The sequence below is a fragment of the Gossypium raimondii genome, chromosome 11, assembly GCF_025698545.1.
Source record: "Gossypium raimondii isolate GPD5lz chromosome 11, ASM2569854v1, whole genome shotgun sequence".
Lineage (NCBI taxonomy): Eukaryota > Viridiplantae > Streptophyta > Magnoliopsida > Malvales > Malvaceae > Gossypium > Gossypium raimondii.
This window is the reverse complement of record NC_068575.1, coordinates 31,995,613-32,003,589: the sequence shown is the minus strand read 5'-3', so window position 1 is coordinate 32,003,589 and position 7,977 is coordinate 31,995,613. Positions and strand designations below refer to the sequence as shown.

The 7,977-nt window shown below is 31.6% G+C and overlaps 1 long non-coding RNA gene across 1 annotated transcript; it reads left to right on the top strand.

The window, feature by feature from the left end:
* Positions 1–449: 449 nt before the first annotated feature.
* On the top strand, positions 450–6,417 carry LOC105804162 (uncharacterized). The gene is made up of 2 exons (XR_001136763.2): positions 450–1,604; positions 6,059–6,417. It is a non-coding gene; the product is annotated as an uncharacterized LOC105804162 (long non-coding RNA).
* The last annotated feature ends 1,560 nt before the right edge of the window (positions 6,418–7,977 follow it).

Here is a 7,977-nt window from a genome sequence, read left to right as displayed (position 1 = left end):
AACTTGAGATACACAAATTCACTTTCATCTTTCTTAATTTTTCTTGCCTTTCTCATAGCTTGCTAGACACTTAGTCCACAAAATAAGGCAATCACTTGCTGAAATGAGAGCATATAGGAGATCAAATTGAATGTGCTTAGGTGATTTTTAACCTAAATATGAGGTGGAAAGTCACCATGGAAGCCGTAAGGAGCAGCCGCATATAGCCCTCTACATTCAACTATTTACTCTTTGCATTGTGAAATGGCCATGGATAGCCCCCTTTGGCTACTCTTTCTTATCCATCTCCTTCTGTGAAATTATTGTTTTCTATGTCTGGAGACAAGATTGCATCTCATCTTTATATTTTCAGTTTAATATGACATGGCTTAATTTTGTTTATTCAAAATAGATATGAATCTTGATTTGAGTTCATTAGATTTTTGTTTAATAAATATTTCGTGCAAATGATTATTTCATTCATTTAGGTTTAAATCATGTTTGTACTTGTGAATGTATGTCCAACATTTGTAAGTTATTGAATTAACTTTTAATCTAGGTAGAGGTAATAGTAAATAGACATAAAATCTAAATGGTGCATATCATGTCGATTTCGGAAGATAATTGTTGTATGCATAAACCGTGTAAATGCCTATGTTTTAATTAAAATAAGTTTAATGAATTTTCATATTTCCACGAATCTCTTGCAATATTCTTTTTATGATTTCTAATAAATCCTTGTTGAAGTTAAATATTTTATTTTAGTCTATTCATGTTATGTTATATCATGCCTTGTATTTATTTTCTATTGTGATCATTTCTACAATGTATGTTGTTTTGTTTTGTGGGTATTTGAACACTGATTTCATCTTTAATTTAAATTGAAAAATTCTATCAAAATTATTCTTCTTATTTTGTTTAACCAAATTGATAAAAATTAACTTTACAAAAAATTACCACACAGCCTCTATGGAGACGATAACTCTTTTACTTACTACTTATTACTTGTATGACCATGTACACTTGCACGTAATCATGCGATGATACAACAAGTCACAAACAACACATTTAAGCACTTACATAAACATAAGCGATCTTAGGTTCGTACATGCTTAGGATATTTTATTAGTATTTATAGAACATTGCATCATGAAGCTTGGATTGTGCTTAAATGTTATTATATTACTTTTACTTGTGGGTGGAATGGATTTGTTTGTTTTTGAATGGCAGGTGTAAAATGAGGAAAATAAATGAAGGAGTGAAGTTTTGTAATGGTAGAAGGTTGGACGAATTGTCAACATCAATGCCATGGCAATTCTAGGAAGACGCCGAATCAACACTCAATTCGTGTCAATCTTAGCTAACTATACTTGTACCAGAAAGATCTACCTGAAAAAGAGAGAGGAAAAATTGTCTGCTGAGAGGGGGATCTACCCTATAAAAAGTGAGGAAGATCTAGAAGAGAGGAGAGGAGAGGAGAGAGAAAATAAGCATTTCTCAGAGGAAAGATCTTGAGGTAAAAATAGAGGGTAGCAGTAGTTGTTGAAAAGCAGAGCAGAACGCGAGGAAGTGGATGAAGGCAGTCAACTAGGCCTTTACGAAACATTGCAGCACCGCAATTGAAGGTTTGATTAACAAAAATGTGTTTCTTGAAGTTCTTCCTTATTTTCTTTTACATTGCTTTGTTGTGCGATTAAATGTTTAATATGTTGAATGGTATTTCGAATTTGGTTTTGATTAATCAATTCATGAGCTAAATCTCATTAGGTCAGATTTATTGGATGATACTCTAATTTTCCATTAATGTTGAAGCTTTGATCTGATCTATTTTACTATTTCATTCAATTTGTTCTTCTTGAATTGCATGCATGCAAACTCTAGACTTAAATGAATGTTTAGTATGCTTATAAACATAATCTAATTTTGAAAAGGTTAGGTTAGTTGGACTGGAATTGAATAATACAAGTGGTTGTTCGATAAAATACCCATATCAATTTCTAGGCATGGAGTAGTGTTTGTACAGAAAGAAGAGAAATCAGTGCTGGGAATCACATTTGAGGCCTATAGACATATATCGCTTTAGGTGGGGTAACCTGAGGTCCTGCTCTTGAAAGAAGCAGATTATATTAGATCATATTGAGCGGTAAAATGGTTAAGAGTTTGCTGAGGCATTTTTGGTTTATAAAGGTAAATTCCTAGTAATCACAACCCTCCCATTCAACATATTTGATCCTCTCATTCTTTCCCTGATATCTTTGCAATAATATTTTTTGTTATATATTTGTTTGTTTACATTTGGCATACATCAACATCATTTTAATTATCATTACATTTCTATCGATGTTTTGCCACAACATAATTCATAGACTTTATAGCAGTAACGTAACCAAATTAATCCTAACTGATCCCTGTGGAGACGATATTACTTATCATTATATTACTTGATTCGATGTGTATACTTGCACATTTCACATACTATATTCACATGCGATAGGATGCTCCGCTTTCCTTTACCTTCTTAAACTCTTTTAGGTAGATAAGGTAGTTCTTCTTCCAATGTCTAGCCTCACCGCAATGAAAATATTTTCCTTTCTTAGCAATTCCTCTTTTAGGTTTCAATGTAGTATTTCCTTTCTTGGGTTTGTCCTTGCCATTGTCCTTAGGCTTTGCCTTAGCCTTAGAGTTTCTTTTGCACTTGTCCTTGCGGACCACCAGAATGGGCTTAGGTCTAATATTTTTCATGTTACTTTCAGCAATTCTCAGCATGTTGAGTAACTGTGGAAAATTTTTATCAATTTCATTCATGTTGAAATTAAGGACAAATTGCCTAAAACTATTCGAAAAAGATTGCAGGAAAACATCGATGGCTAATTCCTCACTTAAAGGGAATCCAAGTTTTTCAAGGATTTCAAATCATTTTGAGAACACGAGTTCCCACAAGAGTTCTCTCCACCATTTTTGCATCGAGACAGAGCTTTAGAGGTATCGTACCTCTCTTAAAGTGCTTGCCCTTCATATAAAGCTGAGATCTTTATCTACATGCTCCCATGATCTAACCAAGAATTATAACTATAACAGATATAATTATCTCAAGCCAATATATATCCTTTACATATGAACCATATTTGATAGAATAGACAATAAGAACATTAAAAAGCCGAGATAAAAAAGTACAAGATATAAACTTCTACTGAATTTTTTAGAATATAACCCCTTTCTTTACTATCAGATTATACATATTATGAACCTTCTAAGTAACAGCCCATTTCTCTAAAGTGTCGGAATAGTAGTTTTAGGGCCAAAAATATTGTCAGAATAGTAGTTTTGGGGCCAAAAATCTAACGTGTGAGTCTGTAAATATCATTATTTAATATTTACGAATATTATATGGTGTATCGATAAAAATTTGATTTAATGATTTGTGCTAAATGGAAGAACAATTAGGTTCAAGTGGTAAGACCCTAAAGTCAAGTGGTTTTAGAAAATAAGGTATCGGAACCTCATTTCTATAAACTGAGCCGTAAATATTTTTATAAATATTTATAGAGCGTTATTAAGGTTGTATTAAAGTTTCGTTAAGAAATTTTAATGTTTAGATAGTTAGTTTATTGAAAAGGAATAAATTGTAAAAGTGCAAAAGTTGAATTTTATTAGCAAAATTAGTTAAATAGAATTATTAAAGGGATTTAAATGGAAATATTACCATATTCAATTATGAGTGACGGTGAAGAAGTTGTTTTAGTTTTTTAAATTAAAGTTTATAATTAAAATAACATTAAATTAATAAATAAAACATAAAAATAAGAAAAGAAAAATTCTGTTCTTTTTCATTCTTCTCTCCCACTGAATTAGCCACCATAGAAGGAAATCTTGGAAGCTTCAAATGCTTTAAACATTCGGCCTTCTTGCATGCTAGGAAATTTAAACCCGTTTTTAGTAATTTTTATGTTTTTGAGATCGTTGTAACTAGGACCAGCTAGCTCGTACTTTTATTTTTGAAATTGCTAAAGATTTTGAATGTTTCCATTGATGAATATTTGTAATTTTAGATGTTAAGTGATGAAATTGGTTATTATTTGTCATTTATAAGTATTTTGTTAAGTGATTTTGATGAATTTAATGATTAGGGATTAAATTGTTGAAATAGTAAAAATACAAGGACTTGGTGTGAAATTGTTGCAAAATAGGCTGAAATGAAAACTATAAACATTTTGATGATATGAATTTTCAATAAAATGGTTAAATTTCATGTTTTAGGCTCGTGGACTAAACCGAATAAAAGTAAAATGTTAGGGTAATTTTGTAAAATGTCAAAATGACTAAATTGCATAAAATAAATATTTTTAATATATAAATTAATAAATTGAATAAAATTATTAATTTAGATCAAGATCGAGTGAGAAATTAAAGAGAATGAAAAATTACCAAAAAGCCCCTGTACTTTGACATTTATGCAATTTAGCCAGGTAAGCTCGTAACTTGATTAAATCAATTAATTATGATTTTGATTGTTTAATATCAAATTTTTTATATATGAATTAAGTTTATTGGCTTGAAGGAAAATGATTAAGACCATAGTTGAAAGACACTATAGCATCATACCAGAAACGAGTAAGACCATGACTGAAAGACGTTATGCCATCATGATTCTATTGAGTAAGACCATGACTGAAAGAAGTTATGGCATCATGATTCTATTGAGTAAGACCATGATTGAAAGACATTATGGCATCATGATTCTAACGAGTAAGACCATGATTGAAAGACATTATTGCATCACAATTCTATCGAGTAAGACTCTAGCTGAAAGATGCTATGACATCACAACGGAAAATGAATAAGACCATGGTTGAAAGACACAATGGCATAAAGATAAGAATAAATAAGACCATGGTTGAAAGACATCATGGCACACTCCGATCATTTGATATTCAGGTAACACATTTCAAGTGAGGTATGTATCGTAAGTATGAATACGAGTTGAATGTTTGACTAGTATAGTCTGATAATGAATATTAATGCCTTGGTGTAATTATATATTCTTATTATGTCTATAAATACATTAAATCGTGATGTTGTAGTGTGTTTAGAGAATTTAATGGTTACTTGAGTATTTGCCTAATATTTAGTGTTATTTCATTTGATTCAACGGGCATGAAAAGGAAGGAACAATAAGTATTCAAATGACTTATATCATGAAAACTATGAAAATAAATGAAAAGGAAGTTTTAAATTAAAGTATGTCTATGTTCATGGAATTGATGATCTCAAGTAAGGTTATTCATGTTTAGTGACTTATCTTATGTTATTCAAGTGAATTATGAATTGATGCACTAACATGTGTTATTGATGATGCTTAGACTTGTGTCAAGCTATTGATTGGATTATGTTATGTTAGCTTTAAAGTTATGCATTGAAATGGTAATTTTCCAAATGGAAAGATGCTTATGTTCATAAAAGGGATGGTAAGAATTAAAGTATATAATTTCTTATGAAATGGTTTATCATATAGTTGATTCCAAAAGAGTTATTTTTAAATACACTAGCTTATGGCTATGGCTGATGGTTATGTTTATGTCTTGTGTGTTATGCAAATGAAACGGGTGAGAATAGGTAATGAAATGATAAGTTCATAGTTGAGATGTAATATGATGAAATAAAAGGATTGTTGAGTTAAAAGACTTACTTGTAAGGAAGAAGTTTACCTATGATATATGTGAATTTACTTATATCATGAATAAATACACTCATTTGTGAATTGATAACGTAATTAAGCTTAAGCTAAGTAAATGGAATGGGAAGTAAGTAAATGAAATGATTCATCATTTAAAAAAGGTTGATGATTATGCAATTCAACTTATAAGACCTTATTGTGTTATAAATGGAAAGTATTCGGGATGTTAATGAACCTATTCATTTGTGAGTTGATAGTTATATAGTTTGATAAATCTCAAGGCTTTGGTATAAGTTTATTTATGACTTATAAAGTTCACATTTGAAATGGAATATTATGTTTAATGTTTATACGAGTTTACTAAGCATTCATTACTTACGTAGTCATCTTTCTCTTACCTTACAGATTATCAAAAGCTCAATCGGGTTGGAAGCTCGTCGAAGATCTATCACACTATTCAACCGTTATATTTGTAAATTTTTGATGTATTGGTCATGGTTATAATGACAAATATAGGGGGAATTATGCCTAATGTTTAGTAATGTTTATGGGATGTAACGTTGCTTTGAGCTTGTGGAACTTATGATATTTGGATGTCTTGATGGTTGATGTTTTTATGGCTAGATTGATCAGGTTTGGAATAACAAAATTTGGTATGTGTTGGTATGATGATAATGTGGCCAAGTTGAGTTATACTTTGAGGTAGATATGAGCTATTTGTAATGATATAAATGTGGTCAAATATGGTACGTTTAGTATGGAAATAGGTTAAGTGTGAATGGTTGATGATTGGTTAAAAATGCACATGTTTAGATATGTATGATGAATTATGTCTGAGATATCTTCTGGTATATTGGTTATATGGACATTTGGCATAGATATTTGGTCATTTTATGCATGATTGGGGCATGTTTTAAGGTATTATTGCTATGTGCAAGTTACTTGTAGGTTCATGTTTGAAATGGTGAAAGAAATGGCTTGATTTTGACCATTTTCTTTTTGGCACGGCTTGAGACACGGGCGTATGTCTCAGCTGTGTGTGACACACAGCCATGTAACACTAGGTTTTAAATAATGCATATCAAAAGTTACATGGCCTAACACGCGGCCTGGCACATGGGCTTGTGGCTTAGCCATGTCACCCAAGTCAGTGAGTTACACGGACACGGACATGGGCCGGGACACGATTGTGTGTCCTTATTTTGAATGTTACAAGGCTTGAGACACGGGCATGTGTCTCAGCCGTGTGATTCACACTGCCTAGCCATATGGTTGTGTGACCCTTGTAGTGTGAAATTTTCTATCTTTTTCCATAAAGTTCTAAATGTTTCAGATTTAGTCTTGAATCATTTTTAAAGTGTTTCTAAGGCCTCGAGGGCTCAAATAAGGGACGGTATGCATGTCTTTGAATGGACTATGATATGAGAAATGAAATGTTTTTAAGGCTTCGAGGGTTCAAAAACATTACGATTTTTTGATAATGCTCCGTAACCCTATTTTAGCGACGGGTACGGGTTAGGGGTGTTACATTCTGGACATACTTGTCCACATTCAAACTATTTCTTTTGAAGGCCATGCGGCATAATAAGAACATAATGATTTCTAAAGAAATTGATGATAACTTAAAGAAAATCTAGAAGAAGAATATCACTGAGGCACACTGAAACCAACCGTGACATAATCAACATAACTTCACATACATGGAACATAGCAACAACCAGTAGAAAGTAAAAAATAACAACACATTAGTTTTTCCATCGAATCTTGTACTAAAATATGATCGAATAGAATGCCAAAAATAGAGCAATGCTGATCATTAATAAATCAGACCAACAATACCTTTGCTTACCATCATGACTATCCAACATCCCCACACAATAAGAACCACATTTGGAGATAAAACAATCACATATGCCATTAAAGATAAAAGAATACATAGAATATCCAGATGAGATGATTGTAAGACACTCGACCATAATGACTACATTTAGATCTATATACATTTCGAACATTACTCCACTGTCTACTAAAATCATCGGTGATCTCACATTATTCTGTTCCACTAAAGTAATCAATTCAGAAGAAATCCTGATTAACCCGTTCTTTAGATACCATACTTGATAAAGTCGATTACCAGTGAATAACTTCTTTTTTAAACATTGATGTTGCACATCTTAGATAGTCTTTAGAAAGATCTATTTTTTCATCTAGAACTCTTTGTATTTACCAACCAACTTTTGACTCTGTCCACATTATAACTCACTCAACCGCTGAAATCTTCAGCTCCTCTTTTGCAGACTTAATCATCATAAATCTTGTATATA